Below are 20140 nucleotides of genomic sequence, written 5' to 3'. Positions count from 1 at the left end.
GTATACATGGTTAACTGCATTTTATTCTTAATTTGCTGCAGGCTGTTATTTTAGTAAAAAAAAAAAAAGAAGAAGAAGAAGAAAGAAATTCAAAAGGAATAGTGTAGCGGACACAAAACAGAAAGCCACACTTCAAATGACTTAACTTCAATAGCCAATTTCTTCAAACATTTTTTCACACGATCTTGGATGTCTGTTCTCTCCTTGTGCATGTGACAGCTTATAGATTGTTGTGTAGTTACAGTCTGAAGAGCACTAAACCAGACATTCTTTAATGAGCCACTTTGGTTGTTTTTGTTACAGATGAGTGAGAAAAAAATTAAAAATACATGAAAATGCTTAACTGGACTATATAATGACAGTCACTTCTTATGTCAGGCCTGTGGGGGACGCATCTTTGAACTGTCATTATCTGAATCAACCAAGTGTTTTCCTAAAGCTGTACAAAGGAGGACATAAAGGACAGACAGGCTTTGGTTTGCACCTCAGCAAGGACGCCCTCTGGGAGCTGCTCACACCACACTCAAGCAAGGCATATTTGAGTTAAGAGTGTAACAGGAGTTGAGTTTAATGCCTTCCGTGGGATTCAGTGCCTAGATCCCGGTGCTCCAAGGACCCGCTCCTCTTCTGCAGCTGAAACTCTGCAGTAACATCCTCACTCGATGCGTGTATTTTTTATGCCAAATATTCGTGTGTTTTAAACAGTCTTTTATTTATTTGACAATTTCATACATGTATCTTGATCACACCCAACTTCCCCTCCCAAGCCCCCACAACCTTCAATGTTTGCCTCCCATCTTTTTATCTGTTTTTATTTCCTTCCTTCCTTCCTTCCTTCCTTCCTTCCTTCCTTCCTTCCTTCCTTCCTTCCAACATTAGCGCCATTTCAAAAAGAGACCACTGCCGACGTCGGTTCTTAGTGACCCACCTTGGCCTTCTATCTCAACGTTTTTAAACGAGAAAGCAGATGCTGTGGAGTAATCTAGCCGACTGCTGAGCATCACTATTTCTGCACACCCATCTCTACTGAACTCAAGCAAGCCTCTCACGGGTTGCTATCTCCTTATCCAGCACAGCATAATGTTAACACGCAACAGGTGCTTCGTTCCTTGAGTGGCTGGAAGCAGCTATTATGGCAGCAAAACTGGCCCTTCGATCTACTAAACTCTAAATCCATTAAAAAAAAAAAAAAAAGACCAACCTGATCCAATTAATTTATTACGCGGAAAGAACTCTGCCAAGTTTGGGGCATTCAGAAGCACAAATTTCACAGTGATCGAGGGGGAAGGCATGGTAGAGTATGTACTTCACGTTTAACAATCTGACTGTGACCTCCATTTCTGGGAAACAACGTCCCAGAGCCCTTTAAATGTGATGGTGGCCTTTCCCTCAGACCTTTCTGGATCAGAGCCTCACTTTTGTTGTAAGGGTTTGGCAGAGCTCATCTTCGCATCCCGGGAACTGCAGAAAATTCGGGCGGTGTGTGTGTTGGCGGCGCGAGGTGGTGGCCTCCCGCGGGTGTCGGGTCCGCGGCACCGTGGCGAGCTGCACCTACCCTGTCCCGGGCACGAGTGTCCTCACACTCGACGGCCGCGGCAGGGCGTGGCGAGGGAGTCCGGGGCCCAGGGGGTGGCGGGCAGCGGCCCCGCCTACCGGACCGCGCGCCCCGCCCACGCGCGCGGGGAGGAGCCGGAGCGGAGTGGGGAGGAGAGGTCGGACGGTCCCGGATCGCGGAGAGACTGACTCTCTGGAGGCGCTGGCGGCGGTGGTGGCTGCGAGTGAGTGCCAAGCGAGCGCGGGGAACCGGCCGCGGGGACCGGGACCGGACGGGGTGGCCGCAGCCACTTCGGGGCCACCTGCGGGTCCCCCGAGTTGGCAGCGGACCGGAGCGAGGGAGCGGAGGAAGGAAGCGCGGGCTGCGGGCGCCCTGGGCCGCGGGAGGGGACTGGGAGCGAGGCCCGCCGCCGCGACCCACGGACGCGAGAGCCCGAGGAGCGCGAGTGACCCCGGAGACTGGGTCTCCGCAGCTGCCCAGTCCGGCCTTGCCTGGAGGGCGAGAGGCCCTGGAGTGGCCGCCTAGCTCGTGGAGGTGTGGGAGGAGCAGATCATGGAGGGGCGCCACGCACGCCCCTCCACTCCCCGCGCAGATCTCAGGACGCGCGTGGGCTGGCAGCCTCAGTGCTGGGTCCTCACTGGGGGGGAAGGGGGTGGCGGCGGGGAAGGAGAGAACTCGGTGGTGACACTCCACAAGGGACCCGGCGGCGGTGACTCTAACAGGAAGGTCGGAGTTCAAACTTACGCCTTAGGTGCTTTTTTTTTTTTTTTTTTTAATTGTAGCGGGAGACACTTTAGCCCCTGGGTTAGAGGAACTCGTCTTCTTTTTAGTTAGGGCCTGTCCATTAAACCTCTTTTAAAGACGCCATTGCTTGTGTCTTCTGACACTCATTTATCATGGCCGGGGATGTCTTGTAAACTTGACTTAAATCATTCATAACTTTCGTGAAGGGAGCCGTGATTCTTGTTAAACTTTAAGCAAACTGGAAATCAGCTGGAAGGATCTGCCGAGGCCTTCGGGCTCGTGGTCCTCCTGTGCGGGCGTGGCTGTGCACAAACAAGTGGAAAAGGAAGGAAGAATCCGCACGCTGGAGCTGGAGGGGAGGTCTGTGCCCATGTGCCAGGGCACGTTTAACCGCGGCTCCCAGCGGGAACACTGGGGATGTCTTAGGCCTTGTTGGACGGACTTCACATGATTCGCCTCATTCCGGTCAGTTATTTCCTCTCCCCTCCGCTGTCTTTGGACACTGTTTATATTTCCTGGGGCGATCGTAGCGTCTCCTGAGTAGACTGTCTATAATGAATCTTGTGGATGTTGTCAGAGCCAGGCTCTGTGCCTGTGTGTTCTCAATTTTTAAAGCAAAAGCTTGGCTTTGTTTTTAAGAGCGCCGGTCACCCTGCTGCACCATTGCTTGGCACTTTCAGACCATGGATGTAAATTACTGCTGGATTGCAGCCCTTCCCTAGGGAAGCTGGGAAAGCAGGTCACTCTAGAACAGCGAGGTTAAATTTACTGTTTGTCAGGCAGTCACTTTTAAGTAAGGAGGTCCTCCCCGCCTTTTTAGAAAAAATGCATTTGTCAGAAAGAGCATTTTCCAGTAAATAAACATATGGTTCTCACATTTTAAATTTTTTCTTTATTATTGTCTGTTTCAGACTTGTATATCCTCTTACCCTCTTTCAAACCACTAACTCGCATTGACCACCACCACCTTCCCCCCAACCACATTAGAAAGCAACCAATTGTAGATTGTTAAGTGGACTTTTAGATAAACTATTCAGACCCTTTGCCTTTCTTAGCAGTCAGCCAGCACCGTAAACCCCTGGTCCAACTCCAGTGAGTGCTGAATAGTAACCACAATGTGCTTGTATGTAGCACAGCATTTTTAGTAGGTGTAGAACCTTGCAGTGTGCAGCCCTTAGGTTTGTATAGACCCATGGACAAATGAGGATCTGTGGTCTCACAAGAGGCTGCAAGTCACCTGTGCGGAAAGCTTTGAGCTTATTTGAAAAACAAATTCTCTGACAGTTGGGTTGCTGTTCTCACTTGCTACAGAGCTTGCAAGGTGTTCATGTTTGTGAGAGCAAAGGGTCTCACAGGGGGAAAAAAAAACCCCAAACTATGCCACATTTTCATTAGGTGGGTTTTGTTGTTTGTTTCATTTTAGTATAGGCCTTGCCTAGAAAGGTCAGTTCTAGAACTAAGTTTTTCTGAGCCCTGACTGGGGTGAGAAACAGTTTAACAGCGGTTGACTATGTAGGCTTTCTTGTCAGACAGGCCAAGATGAGAATATATTTAGCCTTTTTCAATCTGATCTGTTAATTAGGATAATAGTGGTCTGGTCTCTTCCTAGAGTTTTGATGAAAGTGCATCAACTAGTCTTTGGAAAACGCAGACTGGAGCTAAGCGACATTAAGTGCTTAGAATGATCACATTTCTTCTTTGTAACCTAGTTTACTCAGGCAGCAGGATACTTGATAAACTATGATACCTACAACCTTCTAGAAATGCAAGATGTCACAATGTTAAGTTCCAAAGAATGATGAATGCTGCCATGGTAATCTCAGCAGTTGGCAGAGCTGAGGCAGGAGAATTGCTTTGAGTTCAAAGCCAGTTTGAGTGTCAGGCTAGCCCAGAGTAGAATGAGATCTTGCTCAAAAAACTAGAAAGTTGACCAGACTCTCGTGCGTTCGTGTGTGTGTGTGTGTGTGTGTGTGTGTGTGTGTGTGTGTAAGCATGTGTAAGCTTATATGTTCTGTTTCTACCACAGCAGTATGAACAATAATGATTAATGGACCAGTAATTTTAATAATACTTTTGGTGTTCTTGTATACATAATATTTTTAGGGCTAGGTAAGCTAGCTTTTAAATTTAAAGAGAATTTTTATTTCAAATAGTTAAATTCGTTAACCTTGGATAGAAAATTAAAAATAAATCAAAAACAGAAGTCAAATTTATCTTTCATGAAGTATTGACTTTTAAAGTTTGAAAAGGTATGATCCAAGAGTATGTAGTTGTTTGCGTTTATGTGTGTGGCTGTCCAAGGCCAGCAGATAAGCCATAAGAAATGGAGACTAATTGTGTTTATTTTAAAATTTTTTTGAGAGTAGATAGCTAGTTAATTCAGGGAATGAACTCATAGAGTCACTGAATCATCTGCTAAAATGTACAAAATTGAAAAAAAAGTTTTTACTTTACAAACAGACCCCTTTAAGTATCTGTTTCTTTCTTAATGCACATCAGATGCATAGGATCAGCCATGTCAGTGACTGACACAAATGCTGGTTTACAACGATTTCAAGTATAAAGGGTACAGTGTTCACTATGAATTGTTTTGGGGCCTGTGACATTGTGCTCTGATGTAGTGAAAGACTTGATTGAACAAATTATTGCTTGCTTTTACTCCTAGAACATTACAGCATAATGATGGATTGCTGGCTTATGCTCCTAGGTGTGCAGATCAGACAACTTAGTTAATTTCCTTGTGTTTTATTGGGGTTGCGAGGAACAAGGAATTTGTCTATGTAGACCATGCAGAACATTGCTTAACATTCAATAAGTATTAACATTGATACATCTTTGTACAGATAATAAGAATGCATTGCTTTTATAACAGGAAAATGGCCACATAAAATTTTCTCATTCCTCTCAAATCCAAAAAGGCTAATGTTATTCAAAAGTTCCTACCAAGTTGTACTTATGAAGAAACTATACAGTGATTAGGCACTAATATTTTGGTTTTTTTTAAATATGAAATGGATTGTTATACCAACTCACTAAGCAAATTAATTCTAGATCTTAATTTCATTTTCCTTTCTAATCAGTAACTCTGCATGAAGTCTGTTTTAGGTTACAGAGTTGAAAGACAGGTACAAATATAGTATATTATTACAGTTTTTAAAAATACAGCTAGCTCTGCGTTTTTGTAAAGGCTTCAAGGAAAATACAGGCAAATGGATTCCTCCATTATTCTTCCAGTTTCCCCTGTAAGCTTGTACATACTACAAATAAAAATGGTTTTGTAATAGTTATTCAAAATAAATTCTGGCTTATAGCTGCATATAGCAGGGATTTTGTTGTCCTGGAGAAAAAAACAAAACAAAACAAAAAACAAAAAACTTTTGCAACTGGGATATGGGAAGGAAATGGGAAACCCTTCAAAAGTTTTTAAGTTTATCTTTGTAAGAGATTGTGTGTGTGTGTGTGTGTGTGTGTGTGTGTGTGTGTGTGTGTGTGTGTGTGAGATACTGGCCATTGAATGTAGGGCCTTGTTTGTGCTAAGTGGTTCTATGCACTGCTACTCAGTCAGGCCTTGAACTTCTGGGCCTTGTGCTGTCGCCTCCCAAGTGCTGCGATAATGGATCTGCGCCACCACGGAGGGCATTAGACGCCACAGAAGGTAAGAAGGAGCTGCCTAAAAGCCAAGTCAGAGTTCACAGAAGTTGGCACTTGGCAGATCCAGGTCTCTTCTGCCTTGACACGCTGCGCTACAGAGCACCTCGAGCCTGCCCCGGATGGCAGGAATGAGGAAGAAACGGGTGCACGGAAGCTAATGAGAACGTCAGATAAACAAAAGGTGACTGCAGTACAACTGAGTGGTCATCAAGCTGCCACCCACCCTGGGCCCTTCCTAGGGCTTTTCTGCGTCCAGGTCCTGCCCAGTTCTCACCAGCGCCCACAGGAGGCTGATGTTTCCTAAGCATTCAAACCTCAAGGGTAGAGAGAAAAAAATTTCCCCAGAGTTGCTATAATTCCACAGCCCATTCAACACTCTGCCAAGAGTCATAGAAGAGGCCCATCCGGTCATAGGGGAGAGAGCACATGGCGCCTAATGGGGGCATGTACATTGGAAAGCTGTACATCAAGAGAGATACACCGGTCAGGGCTTCTTACATGGTTGAAAAAAGTAACCAGAAGAGAACCACGGAGGGCCTCACTACTTCAGCCACGGCAGTTAGTGCCCCACATAACATCTGAGACCCAGCAGGCCTGAGGTGCAGTCCGAGGCCAGTCTTTCAGAGACCTAGGAAGCTGTCTTCCCACAGTTCCCAGAGGAAGCCTTGACTGGGCCTGCAAAGTTCTGTTCCAGAGAAGCCCCTGCCAGCAGGTGTACACAGCATCCTGTATTTTCTCCAGAGGGCAGGGGCAAGCAGCTTGGAGCTGGCCAGAGGGTAGAAGTGACTGAACTGAAGATGACTTCCCAGCTAGATTATTCCATTTGCTGCCAAGTCTCTCTTGAAAATCATTCCTAGTGCCACTGAAATGTTTGGTTTGTCATGGCAGGTTTTATTGCGAGTCATAAAAATACTTAGCTACGAGTGTCTGGTTGCTGTCCTGGCACAAGGAGGGACTTTGTCTTTTTTTTTTTTTTTTTTTTTTCTCAAGTAGGTCTGCATTTCAGAAGGTTACAGAACAGTGAACCAGGGTGTTGCAGCCCTTTCAGACTTGTTACTTTGAGCAGTTCCCGAAGATTGTAGCTAGAAGAATTTTTTTGTTTGTTTGTTTCTGGGCCTGGCTGAATGAATGAATGAGTTGTTAAGAACTTGTATTTTTTTTTTCCCCATCTGATTTTCCCCATGTTGATTTTAAGTTTGTGACTCTGGGGCCAGGGAGTCAGCAATCCCTGTATTCTGTGACCTTCCTTGTGGAATAGGCTGTTATCATTCCTCTTGAAGACAAGGTCATACATGTGGTTGACATTTGGCTGACTGAGAAGAGAAATGTGAGTCTGGGTTGGATCTGAGTGGGTGTTGTTATCAGGGCTCCCTGGAGTGTCCAGGTTGGACCTGAGTGGGTGTTGTTACCAGGGCTCCCTGGAGTGTCCAGGTTGGACCTGAGTGGGTGTGGTTACCAGGGCTCCCTGGAGTGCAGACTGCATTGCCATCATCTGTACTCAGAGGCTCTCTGGAGAGCCTTCACACAGCATGACTGTGTACAAGCCCCCATAAGACAGTCACGGGGATACTTCAGTGGTTGAGGACCTTCAGGTTTCTACTTTGCTCCGGATACTCCTGACCCCTGGACACTAAACTATTAGTTCCCACTGGGGTGCATTGACTCAGATCTCAAGCTCATGGTAATTTCAAATTTTGTCCACCAGATTCCCTGGAAAATTAGACAAAAAAAAAAAAAAAAAAGCAAGCCAAACTGGGCATGGCAGTGTAAACTTACAATCTCAGTACTTAGAGGCAGAGGCAAGAGGATTGCTAGAAAATTTAGAGCAACCTGGTCTACTACATAGTGATTTCCAGGCTAGCCAGGGCTATACAATGAGACCCTGTCTTTAAAACAAAAAACAAAAAAACAAAAAAAAACGAGCCTCCTCACACCACCAAAGACTAAACAAATAACGACACACATCGCAATGTACTGGAGTATGATTATTCTGGGATGTAGAGGTGTTTCTTTCCAGTGCACTTGGGTTTGGTGGTGGTGGTGATGGTGGTCTTTGTTTTCCTAACTCAGAGAAGTGCAGGGTCTGGCAATAGCCCTGCCTCTCAAAGGCTGAACAGCTACAGCAGCCTTCTAAATGCCCTAAGCTGTAGGATGTGGCACATGGTAGTAGAAACTTAAGAGATGCCAGAGGACTGAAGAAGTAAGGCCGTGCTCCCTGAATGTGCGCCAGCAAGTTGTGTAAGCCACTGTCTTCTTAATCAAAAAAGGAAATGTCATTGTATTCTGGGAATCACACCCTCAGTGGTACACAGATTTTTAAAATCTGTTTTATTAACTTATTCATATTACATCTCAGTTGTTATCCCATCCCTTGTATCCTCCCATTACTCCCTCCCTCCCATTTTCCCCTTATTCCCCTCCCCTATGTCTGTGACTATGTCCCCTCCCCCCTGTATATGCTCATAGGGTATCAAGTCTCTTCTTGGTAACCTGCTATCCTTCCTCTGAGTGCCACCAGGCTTCCCCACCAAGGGGACGTGGTCAAATATGGGGCACCAGAATTCGTGTGAAAGTCAGACCCCACTCTCCACTCAACTGTGGAGAATGTCCTGTCCATTGGCTAGATCTGGGTAGGGGTTCGATGTTTACTGCACGTATTGTCCTTGGCTGGTGCCATAGTTTGATCAGGACCCCCCAGATTTTTTTTTAATGACTTCTTAATCTTGGCTTCATCATTCCTTAAGGGGCAGCTAAAGACTTGGGTGTCCTTGATCTTGTCTAGTGTTGATTTTACAGCAGCAGTCCTTGGATCACCTAATACTTGCTGAGCTGGGAACAGCTTGTGCACCCCTCTGCAATCATTTGTGCATCCTAAAGTGCCCCCAGTGTCTGTCTGACGCAGGGAAAGGAGTCCTAGGAACGGCTGGGGTGCGGAGAGAGACTCCTGTTAGGTATTAGACAGACATGGCCCTCTTGTTTGGGGTGAAATACTGGTGAGTGTAGCTATAGAAGCCTTTGGAACTGCCTCTTTGGGGGGGGGCGGTGGACTTCTAATTTAGGAGAGAAGTGAGGAATGCTGGTGCCAGAGCCATCAGGAGTTTATCTGTGTCTCCCGTACTGCCAGCTGGCTCTTAACGTTTTCTCTTTTAAGCAGCTTCTTCAATTTGCTGTCAGAATTAGCTTCCTCTTTCTGCACGTTTTGGGATGGATGAGACAGCAGGTGAGAGCAGAGCCTTGTTTGGTGGGTGTAGCTGTCAGGCGTGGTGTGAGGGTGAACCGGCTGCTCTGTATTCTGCCCTTCAGCTTTCTGCTGCTAGATAGACAGAGCCCCTTGTGAAAATAAGCCAGCATGTATGTCTAGAAGAGTGAGTATTTTTCACTCTTAATTTGGCTAAAGAAAGTCAGTCATCTTCAGCCTTGGGATTCCCAAAACAGAAACAGCAGATGACAATCCCTTTATCGGACTTCCTTATGGACTTTAACAGCAGGCTCACTTGCTACATTTCAGTGTGATTTCAGTTTTCAAAGTTGCAGAAAACTCTTGTGCCCAAGCATCTGTGTGTGCTTTGCCTCTTGTTTAGCCTGCATAGCCCAGGAGCAGCATGCTTTACCTCCTACTTAGTCCACAGAGCAAATAAACACCCCTGGCGTGCTGCCTGGGAGGTAGTACAGGCTTTTGGCCTTTGCCTCCCATTTACCTGCACTGCTCTGTCTTCCTTCTGGCCACAATACGGAACAGGGACTGCAGTCTGTCCACACCCAGAAGGGCAGAAGTCACCCTGTCCACACTCACTGTGCTCAAACTGGACTCTGGACTCTGGACCGAGTCTCTCTGACTTTACAGACTTTGGCCTGAGAACTTGTTGCTTACACACCTGGTCCCCTAATACCCCTCCTAGTCAAACTCCTTAGATTTATTTTTTGGTTTGTTTGTTTTGTTTTTCCAAGCTAATCTTACCCTATTTTTCACACTTCTAGGAACAACCTCTTCATTAAAAAGTTTTTTTCCAAAGTTTAACAATCATAGTAGAAATGAAAAATATTAAAGCTTGCTGTATGCCACTATCATGGAGGCTTTTCCATACCAGCTACAGGTATCAACTTGTAAATTTAAGGTATTATGGAATGTGTATGTTGCGTTTCTTCCCATTCTTTCATACGGATGGTCCCTATACTGTTGTCTGCCTTGGTGTTTTAAGCTGGCAGTGTGTTGATAAGTGTGTTGAGACAGCTTCTCTTTCATTTGCATCAGTTGTCCACTGTGTGGATGCTTCACAGTCCATTCTCTCCCACTGGAGCTGTGGGCTGTATCTAACCCTTTGTTCTGACAGTGCTGTAAAGACAGGTTAATGAGTAAATCATTTTAACTGTTGGAGTACCTAAGGCCAACTCCCAGAAGTGGTCTGCTGGCTGCTGGGCTCAGTGGTCACCTTCGCTAAGTACTGACTCAGCATGCTCTTCATGGACCACCAGTAAGAGGAGTGTCGGTTCCTTTTTATTTTGCTAATCTAGTTGGTGGGAAATGACAGTTTAGAGGTTTTTTTTTGCTTTTTTTTGTTTTGTTTTGTTTTGTTTTCACGGTTAGAAATGAAGTGGAGGTTTGAGTTAATTATGGGCCCTTTGGACATTGTCTAGGCTGGCAGGTTCTCCTGTGGGCCTTTGTAACCTTTCTTCATTTGTATAGTCTGTCAGGATTTCTTAATTACAGACTTAAGGATGTGGGCCTGGGTGGAGTGGGCTGCCAAATCATTAGCACAGAGTCAAGAAAAGTACAAAGGGTGGTTTTGCTGCATTTGCTAATGTCTGAATTACAGTCTTCAGCTAATGGTGTTATTAACTTGTGGCTGCTCCAAAGCCATGAAAAAATTATCTTCCTGAATGTCTCCTCCTCCTGCTCACCTCACCTCAAATACACATACAGACATACAACATGTACACTCACACATGGGTGGGGGGGTTGTGGGTGTATAGGGAGAGTGAAAACAAATCATGTAGATTCCAATGATATTTCCTATAAAACCTTTTTAGGAGTCTAGAATTTTTCACATATTTATATCTCTACAAAGGTCATACAGGTCACATTTGTTTATTTCTTTGGTCCTTGTATTGGGCTGTTCTGTTTGATTTTTTAAAAATATTTTTTGGTTTTTTTTTTACATATACATTTATATTATTTCACATATATAAAATAAACTACATCAGCAAGAAGAACCATGAAACAATCAGGAATTATGTTAATGTTACATTCATAATATCTTGGCTATTTGTATCTGATAACCTTAAAGAAAACATCTTTCCTATCTTGGTAAGTCTCAAATTCTGTATGTAAATCAGTATCTATCATATCTCATCATTATCAACTTAAAACATCTATCTAGACCTAAAAACATCTTAACCCCTAAACAACTAAGCTTCATTGTAATACTAAACTATCTGGTTTTTAACCCCATCAGAGACTTGAGAAGGAATAAAATTAATTACCTGAGTAAACAAGAAGTGCAGGTTAGCAGCTTCCAAAGTGAAAAAAAATGACAGAGACAGTTTGTTGCCTGACTCTCTCTAAAATTGGAGGGTCATCTTCAGCCTTCTGGCCCAGTATATCTGACAGACATATTTGTAAGGCAGGAACTATCGAGGACTTGCTTACCCTGTCTTGGCAGAGTTTGCCTCTCAACTCTACCTGCATTCAAGCTTGCCAATTTTTAGGCAGAATTCTGTCTGTAGCCAAAATGAGAACATTTTTGCCTGGTGGCTTGTTTGCCACCTCCATAAGGAGGTTCTTTGATGCTTATCATCTTCTTTGAGGTAGGCTAGGTATTGCCAGGGAAATGGGGCATCATTCTCTTAAGGTTTCTTCTGGCTGATTTGGGACGAATAATACCTTTGTAAGGGCTTAAATAAAATTGGAGAAACTGGTTAAACAAGCTAGGAATAGCATTTGTGGACCAATTTTTAAATGTTGAGAAATTCGAGGCTTAATAGAAGTCCTGTGTGGGACAGGTTGAAAATTCTGGACCAATTAGGATCAGAAGCTTTCTTTGAAGCTGTCCTGGGAACCATCCTGTTCTGATGAGGAACAGCGACTGAAGTACTTGGTGCTGGAACATGAAGGATACAGGATGTCAGTCATGCCGAGAGGAGTGAATCCTGTCAGGTCTGATCCAGTGTCAGTGTCAGGCTCTTTTGCTCTTAAAACATATAATTTCTCACAAGCATTATACAGTCCTAAAATTATAAATGTATGAGGTGTGCAGGATGCACAGAACAATTAAGGCTGGATTCTCGGCTCTTTGTGTGTGCAGAGGAAAGACATCTGTAAATCTTCATTCATGCCATATGACCTAACACCTTTAATCCCAGGGCATTGGTCAAAGCCCCAACTGAGAGAGTATATTTTGCTAGCAATAAACTTGATGATAACAAAGTACTTAAGCACCAGCGGTAGGCATGTACCAGGACACATTCTTACTCCTTGTAGGAACATGAGGTAAGGTGCACTGGCTCCATACAGGAGAGGAAGTAGGTTTGGAAGGGTGCAGCCATCAGTGGTAGTGAGGTTTCCTAGTATGAACCCACATACAAAGGATTCTGAACGTGGCATACGTGTCATGGCTCCATGTTGCTTGGCTTCCCTGTCCCTGAGAATAGCATATGAAAATGCCACAGAGCTGGACTGGTGGCACACGCCTGTAATCCCAGCACTCAGGGAGGCAGAGGCAGGTGGATCTCTGTGAGTTCAAGGCCATCCTGGTCTACAAAGTGAGTCCAGGACAGCCAAGGCTTCACAGACAAACCCTACCTCGACCTCCTCCCCCAATAAAAAAAAAAAAAAAAAACGCCACAGGAGAGCCGTGCACCCCCTGGAGTGGGCGGTCTGCCAGCTAGGAAGGAGATAAATGGTGCCTCCTTTTTTCCTAGCTATTTAATGTTTAATTCACTGAGACAAAGGCCCCAAGTCTTTTTAAATATCCAAGTGATCTTAAGTCAACAAAGCAGTTGCCTGTTCTGTAGGGAAATGGCTTTAAACAAGACATGAGCAGTTCTTTAGTAAGAAACACACCAGCTGTTATTGATTCGGGTCAGGTTAAGTATTGTGAAGGCCGGAGAACTAGGAGTGAGGACTAAGAAATGGGTGTCAAGAGAGTAAGAGGGTTGGTTGCCTTCATGAGGAACCTCTGGAAAGACCTCCGTGCAAAGTAATACTTCTGCCAGGACCAGCCTGAACTTGACCATAAGCTTGGTGCTTACTGGTGAGCACACGAAAAGAACACGTGAGTAGCAGTCCAAGGAGCCAGATGACAGGGCCGGGATGGATCTCGTTGAAAGTGCCTGTCCAGTATGGATAAGGCCCTGGCTGCAGTGATAAACAACACACGCACCTCTGAGCCACGCGGTAGCCTGAAGGAGAGTGGCTCCCGCAGGCTCATGTGTGTGAATCCTTGGTCCCCAGTTAGTGGAACTGTTGAGGATGGATTAGGAGGTGTGGCCTTGGTGGAGACAGTGTGTCACTGGGCACCGGCTCTGAGGTTTCCAAAGCCCATGCTAGGCCCAGTGCCTTTTCTCCTGCATGCTGCCTCTGGATCAGGATGGAAAGCTTTCAGTTGCTTTTCCAGCACCACGTTGCTGTCTGTTTACCACCGTGATGACCGTGGCCTAGCCCTCTGACACTGCACGCAAGCTCCCAGTTAAATGCTTTCTCCTGTAAGCTGCCCTGGTCATGGGGTCTCTTCACAGCAATAGAACAGTAACTAAGAAATTTGGTTTAATGAAAATGCCATCAGGACGTCATAGAGAGATGCTCTGTTCACAGATAAGCTATAATGAGCTGGGAACCTGTACCCCAGACATGAGCCTTGTAGGACTTCAAAGGGTGAAAGTTTTGGAACTATTTTTAATTCTTGCCTTTTATTTTATTTTATTTTATTTTTAATTCTTGCCTTTTAAACCATTTTAAGTGTACCATAGTAAAGGCAGAACCAGATTAAAAAGAGAGGCTACCTGAGCTCAAAACACTCAGGGATCTGGCACAGTTTATGCCAAGGGAATTGTATTCGGGTAAACATTGTTGAAACCTGCGCTCATCCTCCCGTTGAGTCTGCTGTTCTTTTTGCCTCATTCTAGGTCATTTCAGGACCTTCCCTTCCCTCCATGACGTTCGACTCTGAACCCCTGAATTATCTGGATCTCCTCTCTCCCCTACACCTCCTCCTGTTCCAGGCAACCTTGACCCTGGTCACTTGCTAATCAGCCTCTGCCTCATGCCTGACTTGCGCACTTTACTGTCACCGGGTGATTTCTCCGAAATGAAGGTCTGAAAGGTTACTTCCTGGATGACACTCAGTGGGTCCCCCAAATCACCCCAGGCCTGTCAGTAAGAATACTTCCTGTCCAGGTTCAGGTCCACCTGTGCTTCTTACCAGCCCTGGAGTCTTGGAATCACTTTAAGCATTTTTGTCTCAGTTTCACTACCTATAAAATGGAGGTGACAGTCACACCTACCCCACAGGTAAACTGTAGGTTTACAAGGAGTTAATAGTGAGGTTCATTCAGCCGTGCTTGGTGTACAAACCCTCCCCGAACAGTTGTTAGTAGCTGCCCTCTGTGTGGCAGGCTCAGCTGGTCTAGCCTGCTGCTTTCACTTCAGCCTCACACTCCACCCTTCCAGAAGGCAACAAGATTAGTACAGAAATTAAGAAGATCCAATTCGCAATCTATGTATCAGCTTCATCATCACTTTTGAAATGTTCAATTCAGTCTTTTAATTCAGGTTTTTTAAAACTGGATTTGTATATTGTCTGGTTTATAGGAAATCATTTTTATTGCGTTTTACAAGAATGGTCTTCCACAGTGAGTTGGAAATAAGTAAGTGGTTTTGTTTCCGCACACACACACTCTCTCTCTGGAGTTTATTGTACACACCTTTTAAGCACCTATTATAAAGTTGAAGACACAAGGGTGATAGTCCGTTACTTTTGAGAAAGTTTTTCTGAAACTAACCAGCCTAAGTCTGTGGATTGATGACCCACTAAGAAGTGTATGAGGCACCAGTGATGTACTTAGTCCTCACTGACCTAAGGTCCCTGAAGTGAGTGAGAGAAATGGAGGTCCAGAGCAAGGAGTGTGGAGACAGTGCGGGGATGGCGAGGCTGGCTGGAGGAGGGCTGGGAGGAGTCAGGAATGCCTTACCTGTGGGTAAGGCAGAGGCCGTGTGATAGAAGATGGAGATGCAGGTCTTAATGTGAAGCAAGTGGCTGAAGCCTAGCTGTAACACTCCAGCCAAGTGTGGGGTTGAGCGACGTCCTCTCAAGCCCTGAGACCTTTTGTTTGTGACCTGAGGCTAGCAGCATCTGCCCCTCTCAAGATTGTGCTGAGGCGTGCGTGCGTGCGTGCGTGCGTGCGTGCGTGCGTGTGTGTGTGTAAAAAGCGCCTGACATCAGCGTTTATCAATTTCTTAGTGTAACTTTACTCTCCTTTACTCCATCTCTGGGCACAGTAATATATTTTTCTTGTCTGCACTTACTGTGGGAAGCTTATCAACCGGTGTACTAACTACTACATTAGGCTAGGTAGTTTTGCCTATATTTTCTGTCTTCTAGATAGGTTGTGTCTCTTCAATCAGTGGCACTTTCTTTTCATTCACAGTGACAGCCATGTTTATCATGTATAAGGCTTTGTGTCTAGAAAATTTGTATTGAATTAAAATAACTGGTAATTTGTTACTTTTCAAAAGCTTCAGGAGGAATTGGTTAAAAACATTATTTTTTACCTTCTAGGTAGTGAAAGTGAGGCCCTTCTGGATAGCTTCTGATGTTTGCCTAAAGTCATAAAGCTGGCAGGTAAATGGCAGAGATGGGATTAGAACCCCCCATGCCTCTTATTTTCCTGGCTGCAAAGCATTGCCTTGTCAACTCAACCCCAAGAACTGGGAGCTTTGTGGGTGCCCTCCTGGCTCAGTCCCTCCTTGTCACTTGCCTTCACCCAGGCTCAGTCCCTTCTTGTCACTTGCCTTCACCCAGCCTGGGATGGCTGAGTGGGCAAGAACCTGGCCTTAGGGAGAGCCTTCGGGAACACCCAGCCCCCTCCCAGCTGCCCTGAAGGTATTTATGGGTGTGAGTCCTCCTGGAAACCTAGGGAGAGGCTGGGAATGGTGGCCAGGTGTAGCTGCCAAGAGTGGAGGAGGGGAGGGGAGGCGTGGCTTCTGAGAGTGATTTGTAACTAATTAGTGTCGAGGAGGAGGAGCCAGGTGGAGCTCTGCATTGGAATGCCGGTTAAGAAGTCCAAAGTGCAGTGGAGTCTGTCACAGACTACTTTTTGGTACACAACCCTTCCTACCCTCTCTCTCTCTCTCTCTTACCTTCTGCTGGGAAGCGTGTTCTTGCTTACTCACTCAGCTTGTGTTGTAACCTTTATTGTGTAGGCAGGCCGAGGGAGGGCTGAACACACAGGAAGGCTCTGACCTTAACCGTCCTGGCTTGAACGAAGTTTAGAGTTTTTGACTTTGTGTTCTTTTAAGAGTGTTGTTCGGTTAGAACTGTAGGGAGGGAGTAGGATCCAACAGCTTAACTGAAGCAGAGGTTCCCAGGGTGTGGGTCACACGCTTGTCTGTGTGGCAGCATCAGTGGGGAGTGACTGAAAAAAAAATCACACCACCCAGCCACACCCAGACCTGTGGAGTCGGCCCTTCTGGGTATGATCCAAAGGCAGTGCCCCCGTGAAGCTCCGGCAAGGTTCAGTGTAAGAGAGAGCCTTGTAGGGCAGCCATATGTAGTCTCTGTGGCCGGGATCAACGGCAGAAAAGAATCAGTCCCTGGCTGCTTAAGAGCCATGAATTAGTCCGCTTGGTTTTCTCATGTGTGTATGAGGTCTAAGAGGAGCCTTTGAGCTCAGATGCATGTTCCTTGCAAGCCCCTTCTTGAAATTTGCTGGGCCTTCTGTAATCTACCTGTTCAAGGAGGTGGAGGTCATACCAGAAACTTGCACATTTAAACGGCTACTACATCCTGTTGTGTAAAAACAAAGCAGAATGCCCTTAGAGGAAGAATGTCTGTCCTCTTTTTCCATACAGTCTGCACACCACCGCTCAACACAGGTGACACACACAGTGCCCCTGCTGTGGCCTAGCGGCTGCTGGGTCTAAAAAAAACTTTGTCAGAGAAGATAGGATCTTGGGATTCTGTGAGACTATTAACACTTGACCACCTTGTTATAACAGAGCCTGGGAGCAAACTGTTCTATGAGGGCCATGTGAGCCTTAAGTTTTTACTAGAAACTGTTTTTGTGCTCAACATGAACTTTATGTCCTTCATATTTAAATCGTCTGTGACTTTAAGGAGAGGCACCTAGGGGTATTTGCATTCGTGTGGTGTCTGCTGTTCTGGGTTCAGGGCCAAGCCGACTATCAAGACAAGGTTTTTCTTGTCTTGAATTTCTGATCCATATGTGTTTCTCCCTCTCCCAGGACAGCAAGCAGGTTCCAGAAGAACCCAAAAGTAGACATCCCTTGAGAAGTGTTATGGTCACAAACCTGCTGAAAATTAAAAATGAAATCTCAAGGTTTTAACTTGGTTTTGAAATTTTTATGACATCTGATTGTGAGAAGCTGTGTTATTTACCTGCCCTCTTTCCCTCTCTTTCTCTCTTCCTTTCTTCCTTCCCTCCTTCCTTGTTTTTGTTGTTTGTTTCATTTTGTTTTGACAGCTCTGTGTCTGTAGCTCAGGCTGGCCTGAAACTGACCTTGTAGTCCAGGCTGGTACTAAACTATTAATTTTCTTGCCTTGGCCTGTCCAGCCCTACTCTTGACAAGCTTTGAAATCTCTAAAGAAAGTATAACTAGTTTTACAAAGAGAGAGAACAACAGCTTTAAGAGGTGCCATGACTAGCCCAAGGATGCACGCAGTGCATGGAGAATGGACCACCTCAGACTTTTTGTGTTAGTATTTTGTTGTTGAGGGTGATGTTTGGGGTTTTCTTCTTCTTCTTCTTCTTCTTCTTCTTCTTCTTCTTCTTCTTCTTCTTCTTCTTCTTCTTCTCTTTCTTTTCTTTTCTTTTGCTTTTTTTTTTTTTGTACCTTTGAAAGACTCAGTCTTTTACTGGTCACAAGATTGTTCTGAGAAGCATTGTAAAGCCCGAGGCCCAGCCGAGTCTGCATCTACAGCACAGCGTCCAGAGAAGAGAAAATAGGTTGCAGTTCCTAAGAGCCCAGCTCACAGTCATGTGCAAGCTGCTTTATAACAGCTTCAAGGACTACAGCTACAGGACCCACTCAGCCTCAGTTCCCTGTAAGGTGCCCTTGCTGAGAGTGCAGCTGTAGTTGAAGTTTTGCTGTTGGATAATGTGTCTTTAGCTGATTGTTAACAATGAAGCCAAAGGGTTTGGTTTTGTTTCTGCGTTTGTTGTTGTTGTTGTTGTTGTTATTTTCCAGAAAACAGTGCTGAAGGAGTTCAAGAGTAAATGTTGAGAAAGTGGCAGAATTAAAAGATTGGCATTCTCCGGAACTTCTCAACAGAAAAGATTCAGACAGCAGTCTGGAAAGGTGTTAGGGACAAGTCTGGAAGCCGTTTGCTAAGCAAGCCCAGCTCTTTTTCTCTCTTTGGTTATATGGCCCTAAAATGTTTTCTAATAATGTTTTAAATGTCCATTGTCAATATTAAAAAGGGTCTTGGATTTTGGCAGCATAGAAGCCTGACAGGTAGGACTTAAGTCCCAGCCCTGCCACTTTCTACTTGTGCGACCTTGAAGAAATTACTTAACCTTTCCGTGTCTAGGTGTCCTCTACTGCAGAGGAAAAATGACTTAGTGTGAGGTGTGCGTTAATTACCAATGTCTTTATGGCTGTACTTGGCATTTCTGTTGCCATTTTAATTAACTAAATCTCAATTAATGTAATTGCAGGAGCCAGGAGGGATAATGGGGGGAAGGGAGGATGCTAAAATTGTCACAATGCAGCCTTCTGTGAATTCTCCCAGGGTAAATAATTCCCTTTAGCCCAGTGATTTAAGGTTTGTGTTTATATTGGCACTGAACTCCGCTTTTGAATTTTCTCCACATAGTGTAGTGAGAAGATCACCAAACCGCTTTAGCCCACGCTGGCCTGGAACTCACTGTGTTGCCCAGGCTAGCTCAAACTCAGGGCAGTTCTTCTACTACAGCCTCACAGCTCCTGGGATTACGGGCACAAGACACCTGTTTTAGCCCGGGCTCCTAGTGCTTCCACGAAACACCATGACTGAAAAACAAGTTGGGGAGGGAAAGCGTTACTCGGCTTACGTGTCCAGATCATAATGCATTATTGGAAGACGTCAGGACAGGAACTCAGGCAGGTCTGGAACCTGGAAGCAGGAGCTGATGCAGAGGCCAGGGAGGGCACTGCTTACTGCCCTGCTTGCTTGCTCATGGCCTGCTCAGCCTGCTTGCTTATAGAATCCAGGACCACCAGCCCAGGGGTGGTCCCACCCACAATGCACTGGGCCCTCCCTCACTGATCACTAATTGAGAAAATGCCTTGCAGCTGGATCTCACGGAGGTGTTTCCTCAGCTGGGGCTCCTTTCTCTCTGAGGACACTAGCCTGTGTCAAGTTGTCACACAAAGCCAGCCAGTCACCACCATTTACCCTTTAGAACGTAACTCTTTGTCATAGTTACTGTTCTATTGCTGTGAGGAGACATCATGACCAAGGCAACTTATGGAAGAAAGCATTTAATTGGGAGCTTGCGTGCAGTGTCATAGGATTAGTCCATGAGCATCAGGATGGGAAGCAGACAGCATGGTGCTGGAGCCGCAGCTGAGAGCTTTACAGCCTGATTGGGGGGGGGGGGGGGACACAGAGATAGAGACAGAAACACACACAGAGATAGAGAGAGACACAGACACACACACACACACACACACAGAGACAGACACAGAGACAGAGACACAGAGATAGAGAGACACACACACACACACACACGATGGAGACAGAGGCACAGAGATAGAGAGAGACACACACAGACAGAGACACAGAGACAGAGATAGAGACACAGACACACACAGAGAGACAGAGAAACAGAGAGAGAGACACACAGAGACAGAGACACAGAGATAGAGACAGAGAGACACAGACAGAGAAACACAGATACACACACACACAGAGACACACACAGAGAGATAGAGTCAGGGAGACACAGAGACAGAGACACACACAGAGAGAAACA

At 45.5% G+C, this 20140-nt stretch overlaps 1 protein-coding gene across 4 annotated transcripts in view; it reads left to right on the top strand.

Annotated features, from left to right (window-relative positions):
* The first annotated feature begins 1651 nt into the window (after positions 1–1651).
* Positions 1652–20140, top strand: part of GNG12 (G protein subunit gamma 12) — a 115556-nt gene continuing 97067 nt past the window's right edge. For 2 of the 4 annotated variants that reach the window (XM_084786080.1, XM_084786078.1), the window contains exon 1: positions 1652–1778. The gene's annotated coding sequence lies outside the window, so the exon portion shown is untranslated. Of the gene's footprint in view, positions 1779–15749; positions 15787–20140 lie in introns of those variants that run through there. The other 2 variants (XM_084786081.1, XM_084786079.1) reach the window with 2 other exon arrangements.

Source organism: Acomys minous (assembly GCF_964271855.1).
Source record: "Acomys minous genome assembly, chromosome: 6".
NCBI lineage: Eukaryota > Metazoa > Chordata > Mammalia > Rodentia > Muridae > Acomys > Acomys minous.
Note: the sequence above shows the minus strand (reverse complement) of the source record. Positions and strands in the feature narration are given on the sequence as shown.